General features: G+C 42.0%; 1 protein-coding gene across 10 annotated transcripts in view; it reads right to left on the bottom strand.

Moving 5' to 3' along the window:
- IL15 (interleukin 15) overlaps positions 1–11,047 on the bottom strand; it is a 47,535-nt gene that overhangs the window by 34,727 nt on the left and 1,761 nt on the right. The gene's annotated exons all lie outside the window — the stretch shown is intronic.

Raw genomic sequence — 11,047 nt, 5'->3', positions numbered from 1 at the left:
TTCTATTGAGCCTTTTTCAGTACCTCTGAGATATTTATGCTCCAAGTCATGTTCTCCTCAATATGGACACCCAAAAAATGAAAAAAAAAAAAAAACCCTCACCCTTTCTACCCAGTCTCCTCTTATGAATAATGGTGGAATATCCATCCAGGAAAAATGTCAAGGAAAGCTCTCCAAAGGTATCATCCTTTTGCATGACAACGCCTCGCCACACACTGCAGGCGAAAAAATGGCAAAACTGACCTCCTTAGGCTTTCAAGTGATGCCCCATCCACCCTATTCTCCCACCTGTTCCCCAAACTCAAAAAACACCTAAAGCGATAACGATTTGGGAGTGTTCTGGAGGCAACTAATGCTGCAGATGAGTGGTTACACAGACAATCAGAAGAATTTTATTTGCAGGGACTTAAGAAGCTGCAGGACAGATGTCGCAAGTGTGTTGACTTCCTGAGGGAATATGTAGAACAGTGTGGCAGTTAGAGCTTCCTAGCTCAATTTTTTCTGGGTAAGGCTAAATACTTGTCAGTACCCCTCCCATAAACTCGCATACAAATAACTGATTTGTTTTCCTGTTTCCTTTTGCTTAGCAATTATTAAGCAGTAGAAGTCCGCAATGTAAAAAGAAGCAAATTCAAACTAAACTTAGCACTAAAATCAAGGCAATTTTTCTTTACAATGGCTGCCAGTTAATATTTCACGAGTGCCATTTTCTGTTAATATTTATATGCTCTATTTACAAGTAAACAAGTGGCTGTTATTAGTCTGATATGCTAGCTAATAACTATTCAAAAAGCAAATATACTAATACAGTAAATTAAATAAAATCATATCCTATACCGAAGGGATACTATGTTGGGAAAAGAATAGTAATGATCCAGTTAAAGTTACATGTTTACAATCAATGTCCTCCCTCCCAAAAACCCTGTGTGCTTCAAATGTGTGCAGTCAATACCCAGCAACCTGAATTCTACCCTCTGCAAATGGTACAAAACAGGCACAAGTGGCTCTGAATACAATACAAGGAGTTATCTTATTGCCCTCATTTGGTTCAGTTCTACTCCTTAATAAGTCTGGATCAATCTCTGACACTGCCAGAGTCCCTTGGGGAAACTTGTGTTAAGATGTTGTGCCAGTGGCTTTTGCAGAAGATGGAGTGATACAAAAAAGAAGCAAAACTGCCTAGAGCTCTTCATTTTCATCTTAAGGGTTACAGATGTTTTTATCCCTCCTTCTGTTCTAAATGTATGATACCAAACAACCAGTAAAGCCTCCCATATCATGGCCTCAACATTTTATATGGGACTTTGCTTTCTCTAGCCTGGTCCATTGGATTCCCAAGGGAAGAGCATCCTATTCCCTGAAATTTCATAGTAAAAAATCTGAGACTGCAGAGAGGGCTGATAAGATGTTATCAAAGGATGGCAGGCATTTCAGCAATATAGCAGAATGGTAGATGTGTGACAGACCATATGGAGATACAATGATGAACTCAAAGGTAGAGAAGAAATAGAGCTACCAGAAGTCTTCCTCCTGGAGCTGGTTGGGAGGCCACAGCAGGCTTTAGTTCATAGTATTTAATATGATAAATGTATGTTGGGTTGAAGAATACTTGCAGTAAAAGCAAGAGAAGGAATAGCAAAGTTGTTAAAGTGAGTCCAGCATCTGATTCTGCAGCAATATCCCTAGAGCATGCAAAGTAATGAGGGGGGGGGGGAACCAAATGTACTTCTACAACCATGTCCTAAAACCTTTGAATGATCCGCAAAACCCAAGATTGCCAATATCAGTAGCACTGCTCCTTAACATTTTGAGATCACAGCTCAAGTCCTGGAGTATGGGCTCCAAAACCTGACTCTCACAATCAAAACCTGAAATCCAGCAACCCTACTATACATACTCTTCACAGTGCTATCATTTAAGCCAGTGGTCCCCAACCTTAGGCCTCCAGATGTTCTTGGACTTCAACTCCCAGAAATCCTGGCCAGCAGAGGTGGTGGTGAAGGCTTCTGGGAGTTGTAGTCCAAGAGCATCTGGAGGCCCAAGGTTGGGGACCACTGATTTAGGCAAAGGAGATGTATAGTCAGCCATTTTGAGTGATTGTTCCAGTACCATTTTCTGAATACAGTGTATGCTGTGAACAACAAGATCTCCGTCTATAAAAAATGACTCTTGGGTGATAGTTTATGCAAAATCAGGTGCAGAGTTTGAAGGCACCATATTTTCAATTAAATAGATACTAATGTCTCTCCCGCCCCTCCTTCCCACAGCTGCTCAGCTGAAAAATGGTTGGAGACTAGAAGAAAGGGTACTGGCAAAACGAGCAAGGGATTTTCTTCTGCTTCCATTCATCAGTTGAGCAATACAGTGGTAGTGGTGGGGAATCCCCACCATTGAAACACTTCTTAGAAGGAAAATGGCTGCTAGTATGCAGGGAAAGTGAAAGTTATAATGTCACTAGTGAAGGGTGGCAATAACAATTTACCTCATACACTCACCTCTGACTATTCCTTGATCTTGTACATAACAACAGTATCCTAATGAGAACTAAGCCCCTCTGAATTCCATCACGCATACTTTCAGGCTGCCGTCTCATGCACACGTAACAGTAAAGCTCACTGAATATTGTGGGGCTTGTTTCTAAGTACATGTTTATATAGGATTGTGCTGTTAAAATCAAATCAGGCAACATGAGGTGCCATTCTTAATCGGTATCTGATCTTGCTGCTAATCAGTTATTCAGATTTTCAACTATTGTCACCTTCTTATTTAGAAGTAACAAGCACTTAATTTGTTCCTGATGGGGATTTCTCTAGGGGAGTGAGGCAGTGTTTCATGCACCAAGTCTAAGAAACACCTATATTAGCTTCAGTATACATTTGATTTTAGAGGGGCTTGACTTCTATGATGCATTAGCATTTATCAGCAATTTATGCAACATTAAAAGGAGTTCTAGCAAAACTTGCCACTAACAGCCTATAGGTTCTCTTTTTGTCATTGATGCAGGAACTAACAGAATAGAAGGGGCAGAGGTAACATATCCAGCTTTCAATGAAAATCTCCAGTAGTTTTTTTAACTACTCATGACATTTTCTAAACTTCTTGTAATTTAAGCCTACTGCTTTTTGTGTTCCACATGGAAGATAAACATGAAAACTATATTTCTGTCATACAGACCTTGTTAGTTCTTTCTTCTTTATTCATATCCGAGTGTTGCACAATTCGGCATCATAGATGGAGATGAAATATAGGCAAAATCAAACACTAATTAAAATGTTGAGACAATCGGACTATTTTCGACCAGAAGCAGTCAGTGTGTGAGATGTGTGCAGAAACTTTTCCTGGACTTCAGCCATCATCCAGAAAGCCAGTGTCCATAAAGTGGTTTGGTGCTGTTCCAGTGCAATGCTTCTGGAAGTGAAGGACTGGCCAGCTGCACACTGTTGCTGAGGGGACATCTGAGAGTTCTCACAATACTTTCCCACTCCTTGGGGAGGCTCTTTTTATGTTTTGTTTTTTGTCTTGTTAGTTGTTAAGATACCACAAGACTTTCTGAAGTTATTGCTGCAAGAGGCTGACATGGCTAAACCCTGTAAAAATGAAAACTATTGCCTCTCTTATGTGAGATCTTTTTTAAAAACTACCAGTGAAGTGCTTTGAAGCTAGTATAGCCCATCTTCAGCACATTAAATAAAGCATAAATTCAATTTAAGGTACCTAAAGTTTTGCAGTTACATTCTCACAAGGAACTGGTGAAGTGCAGCAGACATATTTGGCAGTCAGTCATTCGCCAGCAGGAGATCTACTATACAATTAAACTGCCATCCTTGTTGATAGCTTATTACCAGCAGGTAATAAGATATGTGTGTCATTACAAGCCATTGTACTGTATTTTATGCTGCAAGAGATTGGGGTACATTTCCAATGACAGCATAGACCGATCACTTAAGAGATTGTTGCCATTATGGACATTATAAATCACAATCTACAGTTTAATAGTTTCACGATTATCTACAGTGCCAGTACTGGAAAATTACTAGCAATGAATAGCTCTTTTTCCACTGGTGAAGAGTGAATGTTAATGTATTGCATTGTAAGAAATCCCTAAGGAATGGTAAAAGAAGTGGTTTATATTGTTTTGCTGTAATTCTGTATAACTGCAACATAAATAAAAGCAAATTGCTGATTGTGTTAAAGTACAGTGGTGAGACATTTAAAGCGAGTTCACTAGAACTAATCAATTTATTTTAAAAAACCACACAAGTACAGATGGCTTACCTATTACAGAGGTTCTTTCAAGAGCATGCATTGCAAGCTTGGCCTAAATATTTTGCTAATTGAGGCTAACAGCTTCTCCCACCTCATTCCACTCTGCTGAAGCCAACTGGACTGGCAGATGAGCTTTATTTCAGCACTGTTGAGGGGGACAGTTCATGTGAGGATAAGAAACCAGTCTGAGGACAGTAGACTAATAGGGCAAAGGAAGCCGGCTGCCTAGGACTTACATCATGTTATTCATTATATTGAAAGTAGTGCTCTAGTAACATGCTACTAACAAACATTTTATTCATTTATTTTTCAAGCGCTAAAAATTAGAAAAAGATCCCAAATCACCCCCAAATTAGCCATAAAACACAAAAGTTGGGAAGCAGCAACAACCGAGACAATATGTACATTAATAATGGGTTTCCATACTGTTGTGTGTATGTAACCAAAGAAAACAAGCAGCCCCCCACTCCCATCAAGCACTTGTTCAAGCCCAAGACAGACTGGATTTCTCTCACTGAAGAAGATGAACATCAAAACCATTTATAGCTTTTTGTCTAAAGTTGATCAGTTGCTTATCTTTAACATACCGCCAAAAAAAAAAAAAAAAACTCTTTAGTATTTGTGAAGATTAACAAGTTTAAAATAAAAACAATCATAACATCACCGTTTCATTTTATTTTTAAGTAAAGTCAGTTCGGTTCAGATTTTTCATGTGGCCCCCTATAGAAATTAATTGCTTACCCCAGCTGTAGGCTCAAATAGTGCTTCATTTTCACATATGTGTGAACAATCCCAGCCTCTCGTAAGACATAAATGTAACAAAAATTTACAGGAAGAAGAAAAAAGTGTATCCATCAAGAAACTACGTATCAGCTAACTAACCAATCTAGTGAGAATTCATACCCATAGAGTTTGGAAGCCATGCCATCCTGTATCTCACAGTGTGTTCTTTAGAGCAGTGGCCCCCAACCGGTCCACGGTACCAAAAAGATTGGGGGCTGCAGGCTCCATGCACGGGGGGAGGAACACCCCTGTGCTCATGGGTGGGCATGTCACGTTCACGGGCGGGTACGTCGCGCTCATGGACGAGCATATCGTGCTTGTACGTGCATGACACATCCGTTCGCAAGCGTGACATGCCCACCTGCAAGCGTGACACACTCGTCCGCAAGCTCGACACTCCCACCGTGAGTGCGGGGAGGGGCGGAGATCCGTATCCGCGGCCCAGTTCCAGGAAGCCCACGGACTGGCACCAGGCAACACTGATGGCAAGTCAAGATGGTCTACAGCAGGGGTCTCCAAACTACAGCCCATGGGCCACATCTGGCCCACCTTGTCTTTTTATCCAGCCCAGCAAATGCCACAGGCTCAGGTCTGCAGGCTCAGGTCTGTTCCCTTCGGCCCGTGTGTTTGTGCATATACGTGTGTGTGTGTTCCTTTGGCCCTCAAAATGTGTAAAATATATGATGTGGCACACATGCTGAAATGTTTAGAGAACCCTGGTCTACAGAATACTCTCCTGTATTCATTACCACTACAGAGAGACATCTAGCAAGGGAAAATCCCAAAATCTGACTCCTTGAATATGTGAATATGTGTAAACTATCCTACGAAGCACATATAATGAGTATACAGAACTGATCAGAAAAGACAATATTGCTGGGAAAAGTGCAGGGAGGGACCAGTACGAAGAGAGGATGACCTAATATGAGACAGATTGTCTTGATAAAGGAACCACAGCTATTAGTTGGCAAGACTTGAGCAGAACCTATTGAAAAGATAATACAGTTAGGAAGGAAGGGGGAGTAGGAAGAGAGAACAACCTGAGATTCTGTTGGTTTGCAAGATTGGAGCACAGCTGTTAAGGATATATTTTGGAGGTCATTAACTAATATAATCACATCAGAAGTGACTTGATGGCACATAACATATTTGAAGGTTTTTAAGTTACTTGACATTTGTATGACAAGATGGGTAGAATGGCTGAGACTATCACAGAATATAGGCATCAAAACTCTTCTAACCAAATAAGACCATCTCCAGCCATAAAGCTGGAAACAGTAGTTTCACAGTTTAAATGAGTGAGCTTCTGAATATTTGTTCTCTGTTTTTATAGCTTTTAAAACTATTTTTACAACCAGAGACAGAATCCCTTTGCAAACATGAATTCCTGTTTGTCCAGGAAGGAGTTAGAATTTCAGTTGGGTTCTGATTTCCAGGTTCAAAAGTTGAGATTGCCCCAGACCTGGAATTGATTCCTCCTTTGAAGACGTGTGAGGAGCTTGGTCTCAGAAATCCTGAGGGAGTGCTTACTGAAACCACTCGTGGCTGGGACAAACACAACTGCTCTGTGTTTTTCTAATGCAGAAATACCCTAACATGCCTTACAAAATTGTATGCTAATTCCCTGGAGATACATGGCAAAATGTCACCTATTCTGGAGAACTATCATTCAATTACTTTCCTTAAAGCAATACCTTTTTTTACTCTTCAAAGAAAGCCTACCTTTTGACTGTTTCTGTGACTTTTAATTGCCTTGTGCTCTCCAAATATCTCCTTTCCCTGCCCATAAAGCCAAACCATTCTGTTTACTTCACACTTTCTTGCTGGTAAGTCTGTTCCACATATACTCAGGATGAAAAGAAATCTCTGTTTCTCCCTTTTGGAGGGCCTTGTTTGAAGACCAGTCTTTCTGCCCCTGCAATCTGGATTCTCTCCAAATTAAAACAAAAAACAAAAATGAGTGAGGCCAACGATTATCTCTCAAGATAAGCAAGATTAGTATTTTTACTTTATATAAGCTATTTTAAATCTGTGGACATTTATGCTCACCTGTTTCTGAAAGGAGTGTTCCCAGTGTGATGTAGTGCAGGGGTCTCCAAACTTTTCATACGAAGGGCCACATAATATATTTTTGATCTTTTCAAGAGATCATGTGCATGCACTCCCACACCCACACTTTCCGCCCCGCATGCATGCCCCCCCCACATGCACTCCCGTCCACCCACAACCACCTGCACGCACACATGCACTCCTGCCTGCCTGCACGCATGCACACATGGGCTGGATAAAAAGGCCAGGCAGGCTGCATGTGGCCCACAGGCCATACTTTGGAGACCCCTGATGTAGTGGACTAGGATTCTGGAGAACAGGGTTCAAATCCTCATGGCCATGGAAACTAACTGGGGGAGTGGAACAGGTAAAAGCACTCCTTAAATATATCACTTATCTTGAGTTTCTATAAGTCCGTTCTGATTGGTTCTTTCTATAAGTCCATTCTTTCAGCTGCCACCGGTTGATTACATCAACATTGTTTAATACAGTGGTGCCTCGCTTAGCGAGGTTAATCCATTCCGGATTAACCCTCGCTCAGCGAATCCATCGTTAAGTGAAATAAAAAAGCCCATAGGAACGTAAAGGTAAAAAGGTAAAGGTTCCCCTTGACAATTTTTGTCCAGTCGTGTTCGACTCTAGGGGGCGGTGCTCATCCCTGTTTCCAAGCCATAGAGCCAGCGTTTGTCCGAAGACAATCTTCCGTGGTCACATGGCCAGTGTGACTTAGACACAGAACGCTGTTACCTTCCCACCGAGGTGGTCCCTATTAATCTACTTGCATTTGCATGCTTTCGAACCGCTAGGTTGGCGGGAGCTGGGACAAGTGACGGGCGCTCACTCCGTCACGTGGATTCGATCTTACGACTGCTTCGTCTTCTGACCCTGCAGCACAGGCTTCTGCGGTTTAGCCCACAGCGCCACCATGTCCCATGATAGGAACGTATTAAAACTGATTTAATACGTTCCTATGGACTTAAAACTCACCGTTCTGCGAGTTTCCTCCATTGCGGTGGCCATTTTGGATGCCTCGTTAGCAAGGCAAAACAGCGGTTGCCATTTTGTTTTAGCGGCGGCCATTTTGGAACCGCCGATCAGCTGTTCGCTATGCTTTGATCGCGTCCGCGCGATCATCGCATAGCGAAAAAAGCCCATAGGGGCCATCACTGAGCGAACGCTCCAGCGATGGCCCGGGACCCCTCGTTGTGTGGTTTCATCGCATAGCGAAGTGCTCGCTATGCGAGGCACCACTGTATTAATAATAGAAGTCCAGGCAATGTGTCATTTTTAAAATAACCAAATAAAAAATGTTTATTGTTACAGATGATGATAGTTCAAGCAATGTTGTTAACTCTTAAATATTATTTATTTGTTTGTTTGTTTGTTTAATTAATTAATTAATTAATTTTATTGGACTTCTATCCCACCCATCTAGACCAAAGGTCTATTCAGCCTCCTTCATCCACTCTCAACCACCGCTCTCTCAAAACACTCAATCTCTGTGACTCACTCCCCCTCTTCCTGTTGAGTCTTATGACTCTGTCCCTCCAGCACTCCCATTGGTCTATGTAGATATAACACTAATATTCATGACATGGGCGGATGCCACATTCTTTTATTGACAAGTAAACAACTTTTCCTAGAAATAATACATGCAATAATTACAAGAATGTTCTCAAGTCAGAATCCTGTTAATTAATAATTAATTCTCCTAATCAGTAACTTGTGCTGTAGAAGAAAAACAGTCCTTGTGCATATGCATGCTTGGTGGATTAAAAAATAAAATAAAATGCAGTGTTGCACTTAAACCCCAATTTGAGTGAAAGCAAACGGGAAACATCTCTAGAAATAGCCTGTTGTTTCCCCACTTGTAAAATGAAAGTATGCTAACATATTTCACAGAAAGTACAAGATATACTTAGAAAGGAGAAAAAAACTGGGTGGAAGATCAGGTACTTGTAAATTTATCTTGAAAAGAACCAGTATAAAAAATTAGATTATTTTAACAAGCCAAATCAACTTACTCAACTGCAGTTTTAAATGCAGTGATTTCTATTAGTTGGGAAATTATTTAAATAAGCAAATCAAAGTGGATTAACACTTTGATAGACAAGGCAATGTATCCCTTTTGTCATGGAGAAACTGTCAATGCGTTCCAATGGGGTCAAAGCTCACCATCCAGCGAAGGTCCTCCATAGGGCAGCCGTTTCCGCTGCCTGTCTTGCGAGGAATCCGAGGAATCCGTCCCAGAAAACAGCGGGGAGCCATTTTGTTTACCCGGCTGCCATTTTGAAACAGCCGATCAGCTGTTTTAACGTCGTTTTGCGAAGAATCGGTTCCCGAAGCAGGGAACCGATCATCGCAAAGCGAAAAACCCCATTTACACCATCGTTTTGCGATTGCAATTGCAATCACAAAAAGTGTCATAATGCAGTTTCATCGTAATGCGGGGCAATCGTAAAGCGAGGCACCACTGTATTCCTATGCAGAAGTAAGACCATACTTGTTCTGAGTTTTCCGTACCTTATCCAAGGGCTCCTGACACCTTCCTAGCCCTCTGCCTTTTCTGATCTTGAACTATGCAAAGCAAACTCCCTTGCAAAGCGTTCTGCCTGCTTCCTCCTTGACATGAGATTTGTGAGAACCAGAAAGATCAAACACACACTCAAATCTGCAGCTGCTTTGCTTAAAAAGGAAGAAAATTAATGCAGGCATATGAGCTACTGATTCCAGGGGCACTGCTCTCTAGGACAGCAAATGACCACCAGTTTGCTGTTTCTTAGAGTATGTGCAAGACTCACACTGTGATTGACTATAAGCATCTTCCTTTATACCAATTTCTGTTCCTCTCCCTGGCACCTGTCGGGGGGGGGGAGCAATTTTGAATTTATATGGCAGTCAGGGAGGGCAGTTGATCCAGATGCCCTGCCTGGTGTCAATTAGGACAGGCAATGTTATGTGGAAACTTTTCTGAGTAATAAGAATAAGCAAAGAAAGGGCAAAGAGAACCTTGCAGCAGTAGGAAGCAGCGACTAGGCACGTAAGGAAAGAAATCTGGAACAATGCCCCCCTGCAAAGATTGCAGGGCAAGAACACCATGCCCACCCTATGGGCAGAGCAATTCCAACCGCTATGAAAAGAGTTGCTATCTCTTAAATGCAGCCCCATCAATACCTTTATGCACCTCCCACAGAGAACTTAGAGCTTCTCTACTGACATTTTTTCTTTCTTTAATTCTTTCTTTGGAAGAAAACAACGGTGTGTTTTTCAGATTCTGGAGATTTCTGTTGTCATAGGCCTGGCTGCTTTGATTAGCCAGGCCGGGCAAGGGTCAAGGGAGGAGGTGGTGGCACGACAGCGATCAAGCGCCTTGTCCACAGTATCCAGCGTCACAGGCTGAAAGCAATCGAAAGTCACCAGGCAAGACGGAGCGCTGGACATCTCAGCTCGACTCACTGTATTTAAAAAAGGAGAGAGGTCCCAGCGGATGGCCTCCACTTTAGATTTTTAAAATGCTGCAAATTGGTCCGGTGAAAAACTAGGGGGAGGCCCATCACTCAGACCAATTCCGGCTAGGTAGCACACTATACGGAATAATTCCGCTTGCTGATTTGAAGCTTCGCTTATCCGGTTAGCAAAGTATACACGACTAGAAGCCTTTACCTTAGCCAGGTAGAGGTTAGTTGCGACCCTGACAGCTATCCAATTATAATCCAATTATAATCCGTCGGGTTCTTCCTCCACTTGCACTCTAGCCTTCTCCTATTATTTATTTATTTTGTTATATTTCTGAGCATGGCCTAACATGAGAAGGTGGCTGAGAGTGCAGCACTCTTTCCCCCTCTTTCTGTTGCACATCTCACTCTCACTTCCTGGGCTTCCAACATCTTCGAATCTGAAAAAGCCCTGTGAAAGGAGTGACCTTATGACACCTTCCCCTGGGCTTTCA

Source organism: Pogona vitticeps, chromosome 5, assembly GCF_051106095.1.
Source record: "Pogona vitticeps strain Pit_001003342236 chromosome 5, PviZW2.1, whole genome shotgun sequence".
Taxonomy (NCBI): Eukaryota; Metazoa; Chordata; class Lepidosauria; order Squamata; family Agamidae; genus Pogona; species Pogona vitticeps.
Note: the sequence above shows the minus strand (reverse complement) of the source record. Positions and strands in the feature narration are given on the sequence as shown.